The sequence below is a fragment of the Aptenodytes patagonicus genome, chromosome 23, assembly GCF_965638725.1.
Source record: "Aptenodytes patagonicus chromosome 23, bAptPat1.pri.cur, whole genome shotgun sequence".
In the NCBI taxonomy this organism is placed as follows: Eukaryota; Metazoa; Chordata; class Aves; order Sphenisciformes; family Spheniscidae; genus Aptenodytes; species Aptenodytes patagonicus.
The window spans coordinates 554,904-567,281 of NC_134971.1; the positions used below are offsets into that span (position 1 = coordinate 554,904).

General features: G+C 51.7%; 1 long non-coding RNA gene across 1 annotated transcript in view; it reads right to left on the bottom strand.

Annotated features, from left to right (window-relative positions):
• LOC143170305 (uncharacterized) overlaps positions 1-9,324 on the bottom strand; it is a 60,790-nt gene extending 51,466 nt beyond the window's left edge. Inside the window, exon 1 of the long non-coding RNA XR_012997033.1 lies at positions 9,251-9,324. This is a non-coding gene — a long non-coding RNA (uncharacterized LOC143170305). The remainder of the gene's footprint in view (positions 1-9,250) is intronic.
• Between the last annotated feature and the right edge of the window lie 3,054 nt (positions 9,325-12,378).

The window sequence follows — 12,378 nt, forward strand, 5'->3', positions numbered from 1 at the left end:
CTTAGAGATGGAGCAGCTGCTCCGGATTTGTTCCACCTCGCATCTCGAAGAAAATGACATTGAGATAAATACGGCGCTGCGAGCGTCCGCGGAGCAGAGCGGGGGGAAAAGAGAGGGGGTGATTGCCTTTGGTCGCAGGTCCGAGACAGGACCTCAGCGCGCTCCCAGCCTGCCCGCCCTCTGCCTTTTTAGCATTAATCACGGGCTGCAACGTTTGCGACGGTACCAATGGGTCCACGCAGCAGAGCGGTGCGACGGAGAGAGGGATGCCCCAGCTGCCTCTCATCCAGCCAGCTCTGATGCTGGCGGCGACTTATCTGCGGCGTGTGGAGGTCAGTATGGATTCTTCTGGGGAAAAAAACCAAACCAACGCCCAAACGTCTCGAAGATAACATATACGTGACCAAACTCTCAGAGGTACTTTAAGCCAGATTGTCATCTGGTGTAAAGCAGAACAATCTCACTTATTACACTTCAGTGGAGCGAGCAGATTTTTGCAACGCAAACTTTAAAACCACCCGATCCCGGGATGGTACCATTTTCTAACCTGCCTTTGTCCGTATGGTGCCACACGAGAGGGGGCTTCAGGAGGAGTTACGTGCCTGCACGACAATCTCCCCCTCTGCCTGTTTGCATTCAGAGAGAAAGCCTTGAAATAAAAACGCAAGCAGTCCCAAGGGCACTCGCTGCAGAAGAGAGAAAGGTTAAGGACTGTGATTGACCATGAGAAGATCCGGAGTCTTACATTACCTGGAGTCCTTGCACGCTTTCCCTGTATCATTACCCAGCAAATAAAGAAAAAAAGGCATTGTCTTCAATTTTCCCGTCTCCTAAGAGCCCCTATCGTGTCAAGTAGCAAAGTCACAAAGCAGAGTTTCTCTATTCGACAGTAGCAAATAGATCATTTTCTGGGAGCGGCGTTACTGCGGCTGGCGGAGGGAGGGGCACCCCCTCCTTCGCAGGTGGCAGAGAGTCTTCTCCGCTGCCAGACAATACCGAGACACCCGGGGGGGAGAGATCAGGCCCCACGAGAAGCATCCTCGCTCAGCTAACCATCAGGAACCATTGCTTGTTCTCTGCCGGTACTGAAACGATGCTCCAGCTATTAGAAGGGGTTGCATACAAGCTGCAGAAACGAGAAATAGAGCGCCGGGGCCCCCACGGCAGCAGATGATCCTACCGCCCTTTTTTTTTTTAAAAAACCAACCAAACAAACCCTAACGCTGACCCTGAATATGCGGCACATTCCAGTTGGTTGAATTACCTCCCGAGCCTCTGGATTTGTTTTGTCATCCACACAAAGAGAATACCCAATTCTTTGCCGCTCCTTCAAAATTGCCATGCGGAGGTTTTGGATGCAGATTAAGCAGCCAATGCCACAGGTGGCTGCGTTTCAGTAATAGCTTCATCGGGTTTCTATAGGAGTTGCATTTTGTTTTCCATTTTTAATTGCAACATAGCAACACCAGATTGCCACGCGGCAGATCTATTAAGGTTACAAAGTGCTCAGGAAAAGTCCTTTGGCTGAATGACAAGCGGGCGCGTTGACTTCCACCGTCATTTGCCGCTGGAGCCTGGGAGCCGCATCCTGCACCCTACACAACCGCGGTCAGATTCGGCACTTTCTCGCCTGCAGGACCTTTTGCAGGCAGATCCTATCAGCAGCGTGCCTGCTTTTGGGACATCTTTTTCTCAAAATAGCCTTTTGAGTACTTTTGTTTTGTGCAGGTTTTTCTCCTGTTGTTTCACCTTCTGCTGGAAGAGAGTCCCCCCCAGATGGAAAGAAATCGGCTCGGAGCAGAGGACCGGTCTCACACGTGGCGTTTGCGGAGGCGGAGGGAGGGACGACAAGGGCTGCCAGGAGCCGGAGCGGGGACGGTGCCAAGCGACTGCTGCGACGATGGATTTGCTGTGAAATCGCGTGGCTCTGAGGGGAGGCAAACGGTCAGAGCCAGCTGAAAATTTTTCAGAAAGCCAGAAAATTTCCATTCGATCAAAACGCAAACGCTCACAAACACATCAGTTCAGATGCTGCTTTGGAGAAGCAGAGGAACGCAGACCGACGCACGTCGCCGGGGCTGGCACAGGATCCTCTGGGGTCGTGCTTTTGGACCGGGACCCTCGGGTGCTACCACAACACAGATACCCATGATGGCTGCAAACGCCTCCTCCGCACGTGACACGCCGGAGCCGTACCGGCCGTCCAGGAGGAAGGGCTGGGGGCTTGCTCTGCCGGTATCAGTATTTCATCCGTCCCTGAGACAAGCTGGAAGCTCGAAAGACCTCGGTCTTTCTCGGTTATAGACTGATCCCTTCAAATCCGGGCTGCGGGTAACCCCCTTCGTTGCTAAATGAGCTAAGTTCACAGGGAAAATGTTTTATATATACATAAGTATGTGTATTATATATTACATACGATACATATAATATATATTATTATATCTAGTTTCATTTACATGTGTATATATACACACACACATAGTCACACCTCATCCAACAAAGACTGATTTGTTATAACCAGCACTAGCATTTCCTTACAGATGAATGGCATCTCATTAGGGCGTTTAGGGACCAGAGAAGTTCAATGCGACTTCACGTCCCTCAAGGTGTGAGGGGGTAAAAAGGTCTCCCGCCTTTCGCACAGACAGTTTTAGTGTGGACGGACGTTAGGAGCAATGCCCCCGCGCTGAAATGTGTCTTTGTTCCGAGCTGGAAATCAGGCACTTCAAAATTTGCTGTGAACAAAGTTCCCCTTCCAACAGGCGCTTGCCAGCGATCAAAACATTGAGTTTCCCGGCTGACATCCACCATTTAACAAATTCCGAGCGAAAAATCTATGTTGGAACGCGATACTGCCACGCCGCAATCCGGCAGCGCTGAAACATTTCAATACCGCTGCAACGCTTCTTCTTCTTCCTCTCTTATTTTTTGCTTCACATGAAACGATCAAAGGAATAGAGGAACGCAGCGAGCGCCAGACCGGCTCACACCTGAGGTCCATCTAATCCAGTACGCTGTCTCCAAGGGCGGCCGGCACCAGCTGCTTCAGAGACAGACGGGGAAGCCGCGCGAGAGGCACAGCTGACGCTGCCGGGGGCAGGAGGGCCGGTGCAAGGGTACCACGAGCCGTACCGTGAGATGAAGGATGCGACTCCAGGCAAAACTATCTGACGGCTAAAATGGTGGAGGAGCCGGCCGGCAGAGCACTGACGGTCGGGCTCGGGGGCAGGAGTCAGGCACGGGGGCGATGAAACGGTCGGATACGACGGGAATACCTGAAAACGCTGCAGTTGGGGTTTACGTCCCGAGGTTGTTTGCGCGGGTAGACGGAGGGCCAGGTTAGCTCGTGCAGGGACAGGGGTGGAAACGATACAAATGCCGAGCCCCGCCATTAACAGCAGCAGGACCCACATTTCTAATGGGTTCTTAACACTGTAGACACATCCAACGCGTCGCGATTATCGTTGCTCACTTCTGTCGTACCGGGGCCGCCTTTGTTAGGCAACCTGAGGGGTCCCTCCTCTCCGCAGCGGCACCCCGACACCTCTGCACGGTCCGGTGTCTCACCGAAGCGGCCGGGCAGGACCGCGGGAGGGATTTTCCCGCTGATGTGCAATACCCAAGGAATCGCCTGCACACGCTTAGCCAGCTTGACGTAAAATACGACTCAGCGAAGACGCAAGATGACTCTGTACAGACAGCTATTTTGCCGGAAACTAGCCTCGTTTGGGTTTTCTTTAATGATTAGGAACTAGTCGGAGCTAAAAGAACTGAAATAAGGCGAGGTGAAAGGTGTAAGCTACCATGTTTTATGCCGTCTCTACGCCGGGTTACGAGGACGCCCGCTGTTAGTTACAGCACAGCTGACAAACAGCGACTTGTTAAGCTGCGGTAACTGGATGATACATCTGAGACTTAAAAGCACGAACAGAGACTCGCACCAGCTTGCCTGAACCGAACGCAGTTCCCCGTACAGACAGGGCCTCGTTTTCCGTCCTCTTTGCCTCCATGTAATGCTGACAAACCAGATCTCCCTCCACGGGTGTAGCAGTGCCAGCAAAAGGAGAATCCACCAAAAATCTTTCCAGCATCAAAAACAGTGATTTTTTTTTTTTTTTTTTAAAAGCGCACGTTTGACTCGGCACCTGCATCCTCACATCTACAAAGCAGAGTTGCCACCTCCCTGAATAGCTGTAATTTCTTTTTAGTTCAATTATTTCTGCACCATACTGTTTGCAACAGCTGAAGCCAACAGTGCTGTTCAGCATATTATCTACTCTGTGTCAATGCACCATGAAATATTAAGACTACAATAGGTCTGAAGTCACAGAATCATAAGCCTTTAATAGCTTGCTTCATTTCTGCTGCTGGAAGATGGCAGAATACTTCTATTTTTAAACAAATGGCGTTCATTCTAATGAAGCCAGAGCTCATCTTGATACAACTGCAGCTGCAGACCTTTTTCTCCACTGTGGTTTTGAAACTCAGAGTTCCGTTAGGGAGGAGCTGCTGACAGCTTTTGAGAGCATTTAACTACGTGGCTTAACCTGGGTTTGTCTATTTGTTTACAAATGACCGGTTTATTTGCAGGAAAAATATCCTCTCCTGCGTTTTCCCAAACCACCGCGTTGACCAGACTGAAGACGACTGAAAACCATTAGGCACACCTCCACCTCCCGATTCCTTAGCACGTCCTCTGCAGTGCCTCAGGCCGCAGGATGCGTTGAAGCAGGAGAAGATGCCGCTTCATCTCCAGGAGAATCTATGGGAGGCGTGCAGGGCAGCAGCTGCCGCCGCCGCCTCCGCCAGGCTGGCGTGCCGGGCTCCTGCCTTCCCCGGCCTTCGGGGAAGCCTTACCCTTTTGTTAGGGCTTATGCATCTCACACCGAAAGCCACCCTGGGCTGGGGCTGGCGTACAAACAGAGCGCGAGAGGAGGGAGAACTGGGTAGTTTCCCAGGGAGAGTCCCGCTCCCCACATCCCCATTAAATCCCTTTTAGGGGCAGCCATTCGGCGCCTCGACAGATGCAGACTTGCACGTTTTTTCTTAATAGAGAGGAGAGCTTTTTTTTTTTTAATGCTTTCTTGCAAATTTGCATATCCCTCCTCCTCTCCTTCCACGGTTAAGCTCCCGAAATATAATAAATATTTCACTTTCAAATCTAGATTCATTAAAGGACGCCCAGGAGGGGGAAATAATAAGGTATCGCTTTACAGCCCAAATAAACCACAGAAAGATACGGCCTGTAATGTATATTTCAGGCTTTAGGTTGAGATAATTCATACATCACTCCCGGTTAGGAAACAAAGATGGTGCTGTGTCAGCACATTAGCTGAAAAAATATCTTCCTGTGATACGTTATGCCTTTTGGTAATGTAGCCCAGTTACCGTACGCTGCCGCGAGTGGGAAACGAGGCAGTCCAGAGAAGCAGTCACCTCTGCTCGGTAAAGAGCTGGGACGTTCCCCTCCCTCCCTCCATCCCGTGCTGCGCCAAGGAAAGGAGAAAGCAGAGAAACACGCTATTTTTCTGCCGTGCTTTCTCACCGAAGGCGTATTTTTTTTGCTAAGGCTGCAGAGCCGAGTGGCAGCAGGGCTGAGCGGGACGGGAGAGCGCCCATGACAGGCTGCGGAGCGCTCATTTATCATAAGAGCCATTTCCCTACTAATAAAGTGACCTTGCGTAAATAGCTCAACTTTTCACAGCTATCACATCATTAAGATAGGACACGCGTTGATAGATAGAGACCACACGGACTGCTGATCCAGGATGAACTACCGCAGCCAGGGAGTTATTTTTGACGGGGCTGAAACGCTCCATCATTTAACGACAGAAGGTGCCGGCGAGTAACACGCCTGCGGACACGATCAATTCTGCCCGCTGTCGATGCCGCGGGGGGAGCTCTGGGCTCCCTTCCTTTCTCCTCCCCAACGGCCAACGCTCTGCCCAAAGGAGCCGACGTCTCCAAATCGCTGCCGCCTCGGCAAATCAAGACCCGCGGCAGAAATCGCATCTGCTGGAGAGCTGCTGCGCTTTCCAGGACGCTGCACGACGAGGCCCCGCGGGGTCTGGTGGAGGCAAACGAGATCTTTGCACGAGACCCAAAGGGTCTCCTTGGGCGCTAGCAGCAAAACGTCCTGCCTTTCGCGAGACTTGCCGTAGACGTCGCCACGGCTGAACTTCAAGTCAACGAGCCACAGCGGAGCGGGACACATGGCAGATCCCGAGGGAACAGCGCGGTGCTTTCACCTACCCTCTCCTCCCGATGCGGCTGCAGGACTGGCCACCACCCCTTCTCTACGCAATCCATCCTCCCGTTGCTCTACAACGCTCAGGTCGTTCCCCCAGTTCTGCGAGTGAGCAAGAGAGACGTGCGGGGTGGGAAGGGGCAGGGGAGAGGGACAATCCGCGGGGTTACGCTGCAAGGAAAACACCGGTAGCGGCTTTTTTGTGTTGTTATTGTTACCCTCCCGTGTATACTCCTGGCTAATCCAGTAATCTATTATTTATGTGTAGCCTAATTAAGGTTGTGAGTAGCTCGATCTTTGTTTACTTAAGTATATAGCGGAAGATTGCCAAGATTAAATAAAATCATCTGCCGGCAGGCAGGCAGGGCTGGCTGTGCGCGCTCAGAAGGATGGCTGCGGGGCTGGGGAGCTGCCCTCCTGCCTTTTCGGATGGAGATCACGTAGGCTATTGCATCATACACCCTGTTACCAATTCAAGCTTATCTAATAAAGATTCAGATAAACCAGACCAAACAAAACCCAGCGAAGTCTGAAACCAGCTAATGGGATGTGATTAGCGCGCGTCAGCCTGCGTTTTTACCTGCTACCTGCAGGACCTCAGCATCCATCCAGCCTTGCTTAGGTGCTGGGGCTGCACGTTTAACGCGACGCACAGAGAATTAACATGGTTTTAAATCACATTCCTATAAAATAAACCTATAGCTGGACCAACAGCCCCACTGAAATTGCGGCACAGATGTCCACGACTCCACTCTTTCTGTGGCCGAGGGGTGGGATCAGCCCCCGCTCTCCTTTCCACCGGCTTCACGTCCGCGCCAGCCCCGGAGGAGCTGCACCAGGCTTGCACCAGCCGCTCTGGGCAATGCAAGAGGGGCTGGATCCAGCGCCCGCGCCCGGCTCCCACTCGCCCCCCACGGGATCGATCTGTTCGGGCCAGCCCATGAATCGTGACTTCCATGAGTTATTGCAAGGAAGTCGAAGGGACCATCCGTGTGAGTAACCGCTCTCCGACAGGAACGAGAGGTCTGCAAGCTGCCTCTCGTGATTTACACCAACACAAAGGAAATAGATGAAGTATCCACTGATGTCCATTCCCATTTACTCAGCTACTCTGTCTTAGAGGGGACCATGGATAATGTCGCCTTTTCTGAGCTTCATGGATGAAATATGCTCGCAACAGCGCATACATTATGATTTTTATACTTAACAGGCTGGATAGCTTCCTCTCCTCCCATCAAAGCTACGGCGCGAGCGGATCCCACAGGCTGAGCTAGCTAACGAGACTACTACATTCGCAATGCGCACTGCCACCCTACGTCTTCCAAAAGCTCTCCAAATGGATCTGTTTGGACCCATTTTAAACATAAATATTGCTAGGTTCTGCGCTAAATGTGTATGCAGTGCGTTTTACAAAACCTTTAACAAATTCTGCGCAGAAGAATATGTTTTCCCATATGGGCTGCTTAAAGAAAGGCAGATGTGAGGTAATCCAAATCCCTCATATGCTTCTCCTCCTCCTCCTCCTCCCTTTCCTTTTGGCAAACTATCTCAGGCAAAGACAAATATTGTATCAAAGAGCTATGGAAATAAACACGAATATAGCTCAAGGGCCTAAGTAAATTTCTGGAATGTTTCCTCAGCGCAATTAATAGGTAACATTGCGGGGGGAGCTCGAGTACCCAAAATATGCCTGAGGAAGCTAATTTTATTGTGCAGACGGTGCTCTGGGAACCGCGGCGCGGGAGCCGCGTTAAGCAACATTAGCCAGGAAACTCTTAATAGGCTGCTGCGAAAGACGAGGAAACCCAAGTCAGAAGTTCGAGGGAGAGCAGGTAACGCTGGGCTGAAGCAAGCCGGGGTGAGCTGGGAACCCGGGGACGGGGCTTGCTCCGAGCCAGGCGGGAGGAGGTGGGAGCCGCATCTCGGGCTCAGGCGCTACGGCGGGTGCGAGGGGCTGGTCGGCCACCTCCCGAAGGGACAGGAACATCTGGAGACGGCACCGCTGGTCCTGGACCCCGCTCGCGTGAAGGATGTGCTAAGGCAATTGTCTGCCTTATCATAAATTCTGCGGGCGCAGGAACTCTACAGTCTGTGAAGCGTGCGCTATACGGGAACTGCTCATCTTGTGCTGAGGGCGATATAAAAACAGATGGCAAAGATTGCACCCGGAGATAAACCAACGGCGCTTCCACCACCGTGTCCGTGGCTGATACAGCGGGGCTCCCCAGCACCCGATTCCCTCGGGGGATGACCGCACGGGGTCCCCGAGGCTGAACCCGCAGCCGGAAAAGATCGAGCCAAAAGCAGGAGGCGAAACGTGAGCACTCAAGCGGTATTTCTCCCCGAAACGTATTCTTCTTACAAGAAGAAAAAGAAATAAATATATCGTTCTTCTGCCAGGTTCCTCAGTTCATTAAATAACCCGCCAACATTAAACCAGATGTTGTGTTTTATCGCTTGACTCAGATCATTATGACTTTATTTCTGAGGGGCCCGGAATAAATGAAATGCAGTTATAAAGGTTATTTAACTATTAAAACAAGTATTAATTAAAGTTTGCCAAGTCTTGGGGGCTCTGAGGACAAGGAGGAGTTAGGTAAATGTCAGTTATTATTTAATAAGTCATTGTTATTGAAATATGCAGCATGTGAGCTGCATTCCCAGAAGGAGCTGGGATCTAGCCGGTCCCCGATAGAAATATTTTGCCCAGTGTTTGCAAGGTGGGAGGGTGATTTAGTGTCAGACCCGGTACCACCGGGGACCGAGGGCTCATTTAGCAGAGGAAGAGGACCAGCGGCGTCAGGCGCGGGCCGGGCATCCAGCAGACCCCAGCTCCCCTGCCCAGGGGCTCTCCGGGAAAGGGATCACTCGGCGGCTTGCAGAGTCCTCGGTCCCTGTCCCGGGATGCCCGCCTACGCAGGATGCGACGGGCAGCTGCAATGATCGTCATCGCATCCGACTTGCACACGGGTGCAAGCGTTTAGCATTTCGGTCTGCCCTTACCTCGCTGCTTGCTCTCGCCGTCTGGGCTGGCTCCTACCTCGTCCCAGCCCGGGGACGCTGTGGATCGGGGCTGTCTGGCGTTTTCTGCCTACGAAGCAACCGCCACGAGACCTGACCTGGGCTGGAGCCCTTGGAGGATGAAAGGCGGCAATAAATCGTAAAACAGTAACAGCTCTGAGCTCATCCAGGATTTCCAGAAATGGTTCTAGTGCCAATAATTAACAGAAAGAATGCTGAATAAGCTGCCGATGCGTTGGAGCTCGAGGAGTAAAGGAGTTCACTGAGCTGGAACCCAGGAGAAAGAAATATGGAGCTGCTCTTGCATGTTATTCTGTAATTAGGGCTTGCTGCAGCTTTGTCCCCATCCCCTGCGTGACGGAGCCCACCCGTTTTCCCTCCGGTGATACGGCTCGAGGGGAACAGACACCTCACAAGTCCCCGCTTCGTACACGTAAACAAAAATAAAACAATAGTTTGATTCTTTTAAGCATGAGGGGGGGAAAGAAGGGAGAGAGAAATGAATATGGAGCAGAGAGCCCAAGCATTAAATCAGGGGATGAAATGCCTGCCAATGTGTTTTTTAAAAACAAACCAAGAGAATGAAAGGGCTGCGAGCGATCGCCATACCGAGACAATAATCACTAATCAAGTCAAAGTTTCACGCTAATCAGTTCAGTTGTTAAGGGGAAAAAAATAGAGCAATGGCTGGGCTTGGAGAATTACCATTCATTACCGTCTCCTGCCTGAGGATTTCATCAGCAGGGCTGAGCCGCCAGGCTCGAGAGCAGCCCTGCTCGGCCGGGCTGGACCTTCCCAGACCTCCTCCTCCTCCCGCGCTGGGCTCGGGACCCCGTCCTGGGAAGAAGCTGTGACCGCCGAGGGACATTTCCAACCAGAAGGGGATGAGCAGGTGTTGCCACTGAAAAGCGAGTGGTCTTTCCTGGCTTTGCCAGTGCCTCGGTGAGGGGCCAGACCTCAGCCATGGCACGCTGGGCCGCGCAGAAGAACGAGGGACGTGTGTGCGATGGCTTTCCCAATCGCTGGCTGACTCAGCCTTTGAGAAATCCCGCGTAAGGTCTTTTCTCTAGTAAATCCACATTCGTTCAATACGGGATGCGGATGCTTTCACTGCTGAATCCCACAGTCTTGGGAATTCAAGTAGCTGTTTCGAGAGATCAGCTGGACACTTGCAAGGAGCAACTTGCATTTTATTTCTTTTTAAATGTCCCTAACCAGTACAGACGGGCAGAGGAAAGGGCTCTATCTAACGGAAAGACTTTTTTTCCTACAAAAGAGAGGAGCAGGAGGTGAGGGAGAAGACATGAACACCAGTGGCAAAGATGCAGGCTCCCGGATCGTGCTGAACGTCGGCCAAGCGCTGTGCAAGCAGCGAGGGCATGCTTTTCAAAACCGCTGTGGCAGCGTGACTGCCTCTGCGGAGGGCAAGGCAAGCTTTGTCATCGGTTCGAAGGGGAGGAAAGCTAATCCAACAGAGAGTGCTTTTCGACATACTAATCCTGTCCTGTCCCGTGAGCAACGTCCCAACAATTATCTTTGCAGCACAGACGGTGACAGGGGCAGGGAGACTTGCCCGCACCAGAAAGAGAATCGTTTTCAGAGCTGTAATTTCAATACACGTAGTTTCGACCCCCAGCCCCGCGCTTGGAGCAGCATCTGTGCTGCGCTCGGCTGCAAAACGGCTAAGCGCGAGGCTCTCTTCGAAGTGTCACCCTCGGCTCTACTGCCAGCTCGCTGCGTGTCCCTAGAGCAAGTCACCCAACTTCCCCCCACGATGAAACAGTCCGTCTGGGAAGGCAGAGGACAAGTTTTTAGATGTGGCTTGATTTAGAAGAAAGAAAAGAAATGATTATACTCTCCGTGATTTACCTTCCCTGTGTTTTACAACCGGAATAAATTGCAATGCCGAATGTTGCTCTGGAATTATTAGTTATCGGGGGGAGCAGCAGCGCCATGAATCTTGCCAGCTGGAAACTCATCCCCGTGGCACACTGCAGGGACACTGTGCTGGAGGTTTAATTGGGGGCACGGCGGTTTGGGGAGGGAGGAAGGGGCAAGGTCACAGGTTGGGAGCGTCAAGGTAATTGGAGCTCAAGGCGGGCAGACCGAGCCTTTGTTCACCTGTTGCAATTCTCTAGTTTGCCGGTCTCCTTTTTAGCCTTCTCTTCCCATTTCTCTACGCCAGAATTGAGATTCCGGGCTGCAAAGTCTGCAGTCAGGCAAAACGCGATGACCCAGGGCTAGGCTTTGTAACTTGCTGAACCAAGACCAGAGCAAAGAACTAACCCGAGCCGAAGAGGAGGCTTGTACCAGAAGATGTCCTGGAATTCCTGCATTATCCGACAGCCTCTGGAGCATTTTTTCACCTGCCCTATTGAGCACATTAGCTAGAGGAAAGCACGCGTCGAGGAAGCCAAGGCCGGTTCAGAGCAGCCCACGCCCCAGCTCAACACCCCCCCGGCACCGCAGCCGCCCTCCAGCCCGCGACGCTCAATCACGAGCCGCCCGCTCGTTCCAGCGTCCCGGCTGCAACAACCGCCACTGCCAGCTGCTCTAGCAGCACAACGCACGAAGTCTTGAAATGGAGATTTATGAAATCAGGGAAACTTCTTCTGCAGTCCCGTAAGCATGAGGTTAGCATTTCAGCCTGATGAACAAAGGTTCATATTCTTTACGCAATTTATCTTAAGCAGAGACTCTCAATACCGGGCGGAAAAAAAAACCCACAAAAGCTTTCATGCCAAAGGCGCTGGCGAGCACAGCAGACTGCACTGTGAGCCCAAGAAGCTATCTTCTCGTCTGTTTTTCTACGAATTCCGCCAAGTACTTTGAAATCAGTAATAACTTGTTGCAGGGAATTTCACAGAGCAATTAGATTCTATTCAGGAAGGCATTACTATCGTTTTTTTATTTCTCCCGCATCTTTCTCTCAGTCAGAACTCAACACAGGTTTCTGGGTGAGAATATGCCACTGCATGAAAACGTCGTATTTCCAGGGTTGGGTTTTTTTCCCTGCCGTATGCTTTAGAGAATACTGTATTTCTTGGCTTTTTGGGTTATAGGTGCGGGTGTCTTCTCTAACATAAATGTATATATGCTTCCTGAGCTGA